Source organism: Atta colombica, unplaced genomic scaffold, assembly GCF_001594045.1.
Source record: "Atta colombica isolate Treedump-2 unplaced genomic scaffold, Acol1.0 scaffold153, whole genome shotgun sequence".
Taxonomy (NCBI): domain Eukaryota; kingdom Metazoa; phylum Arthropoda; class Insecta; order Hymenoptera; family Formicidae; genus Atta; species Atta colombica.
This window is the reverse complement of record NW_017259243.1, coordinates 1,357,403-1,360,440: the sequence shown is the minus strand read 5'-3', so window position 1 is coordinate 1,360,440 and position 3,038 is coordinate 1,357,403.

The following is a 3,038-nucleotide window of genomic DNA, read 5'->3' as shown; positions in this document are numbered from 1 at the left end:
ATATATATATATATATATATATTGCTCTCCGAACGCGTAATGATAATATATTCTCTACGTTGGTACAATTATAAAAGGCTCGTGGTTTTAAATATCTAGTCAATGCTACTCTAATATAAGTACTTTTGTCTCTGACAATTCTCATATAACTTATATGTAAAAAAAGATTAATTTTTTTAACGTTATATAAAAAGAATCGTTAGTAATCGAGAAGAGAAAAGTATTATTTTTAAATATTTTTAAATGTTGCTAATTTTCCAATATAAGATACTACTTAATAAATATTCATTTACTTTCAGGAAAAGATTTATATTCATATATATATGCAATGTCTTTCTTTTTTTTTCATTTTGTACTTCTTTTCAGAACGTTTAGAAAACATCAAGAAAATGTTAAATTAAAATATATATTCGTAAAAAATAAAGAGAAATTATTATTATATTTTATTGTTGCAGAAATGATTTTCAAAACTTAAACAATAAATGAAAACACGGACAATTAAGAGCCTAAACTCGCACTAATTGGAACGATTACATCAACATACATTTCTCAGTACATATAATATCGAATGTTTCGGCTTAATTCAATCCATCTTTACTCGATTTGCGACTATTTGAATTGTATTAAGAAGGTTGTATTATACGAGATTACTAGAATTATTTATCAAGAGGATTTAGTATACTAGACTGCTGAAGATGGCTTGAGTTAAGCCGAAACATTCGATTTGTTACATATTGTACATATTGTAGATGATTGAGAATATATGTGATATAATCGCTCCAATTACTGCGAATTTAGGCTCTTAATTGCCCGTATTTTCATTCTTCCCTCTCCCTTTCCCCCATTCTCTCTCTCTCTCTCTCTCTCTCTCTCTCTCTCTCTCTCTCTCTCTGCTTCTCGCATCTTTTACTCTTATTACAATTTTTCCAAAGGTTTTGCGGTTTGCACAAAACATTTTTATAAGCATCGAAAAAATATTTTTAATTTTAATTATTGTTGGAACATTTCTAAGTTAAATGTCGCAAAACAGACCTCAATATTATTTTTTGTTTAACCGGAAAAAATTAATAAAAAAGTTACTTCCGGAAAAAAAACTGTTTTTGTGATTATTTAAAAAATGTAGGGTAATAGAAAAAAACAGACAACGTTAGTCACTTTCAGCGTATCAAAATTCTAGAAACATCTTTCAAAGCACAAGATTCCCCTTAAATTTTGACGGCTTGTGTAATCCTTCCTATAGAATTCACTCCCTATCTGAGTTAGGGAATCTTCGTTCTTTCAAGCATAATCTCTACTACCATCTACGACGGCGAACGCTGTACCACAGAAATGCTTGCTTTTGTAATGTTTGGCTGTTCACACGAGTCAGTCAGATTTCTATAATTAATTATCTTTTGTTACTATTTTTGTTATTTGTTTTTATCAATTTTTATCAATTTTTATTTTAATTGTTTCTATCAATTACTAGATATTATTACTTTCTTTCATTTTTGTTATTATTCTCTTATAATTAATGAGTTCTTTCTTCACATATCATATATTTATACCTACTAATTTGTTCCTAGAGGACAAGTCTTAGGATAGGAATAAATGCTTTATTTCTCTCTCTTTCTTTGTATTTTAAAATAATTATTTTTAATATTATTTTTATAAACTTTACGATAAATATACACAGAAAATGGAAAAAAATGTACCTTTTTATCCGCATTCGAAATTCGTCACTGTGTATACATTAACACTACATACGACTTAGTTTGTGCAGACGTCACACATAAGTGCAATGGCTTCAGACGTAACCCATTACACGTGAACAATATGTGATAAAACGGCAGTGATAACGCAGAAAGATCCATTGCGTTATTATTATTGAGGAAATTAATTAGACTCGACTGGCGCGAATCAGCACGATATTACGCATATAGCTTACATATTTCTATGCTTTTATTCCTTTATCGTCCGCCTACACAACTGGTCGCCAGTCAATATTTAAACAATCAATACGATGGATGCATCAAATAAAACATTGTTATATCTATAATGTCAAATTTAACATAAATCGCCAGTGCTCCTACTATCTAAATATATCGTTATGTTTTATCAAAACGATACATTTGACATTATCAAATTTGACACTATATTGTCAAATTTGATAATGTCAAATGTAACCATTGTTTTAGTATAAAATAATTATATTTAGTAGGAGTAGCGACGTCACGTAGGTTAAATTTGACACTATAGATTTAACAGTGTAGTGGCTTGAAAGATGATAACCCAAAAAAGCAAAAAAAAGCTAAAAAAAGCAAAAAAGAGAGAAAAAAAACAAATTAACAGTTTATGTAATCTTAAACTATTTGTCTCAGGAAAATGTTTCTATGCCACGCTCGATTTGCACTTCTCGGTGATTTTTGATTCGACTCAGCCTTCCGCTACTCTTCTTATCACCCCGCGTATAATCCAAATGCCATGCAATGCCGTTCGTCGCTTAGGATATAATTAAGATAGAATGAAGCAATGCACTCAATCTTATGCGCGTTGCTTCATTCTATTGTAGTTATGTAATAAACAAAAAAAAAAGATAAAATAAAGTTTACAGTGTGAACGCTCAAAGCAGATAGGCCTCATGTCTACGAGCTACTATTATACACTACTAAGCGTCGAGCGGCATTTAGACTGCGCGCGGGGTAATGAGGTGAAAAGAATAGCAGGAGACGGAGCCGAAAATTGACTACAGAGAAATATAGATCGTGTCGAGCTTTGTTTGCCATCAAAACGCAATCCCTTCGTTTCCAATTCCTATCATATGCGTCGTTTACACAAACATGTATCTCGATGTATTATCTTGTAGGGGCCATGCACTATTTTCTTTTTCGCGCGACACATTGACATTTTAACGATGGTGATTCTTATTGAAGCAAAACGTTTGCCTCGTGAAAGAAAACGAATGTAATAAAAGAATAATCAACGCATTGTCATGCTACATGTTTTTTGTCATTTTTGTTCCATTTTATCACAGATCTTGATAATATTATTGTAAGCTC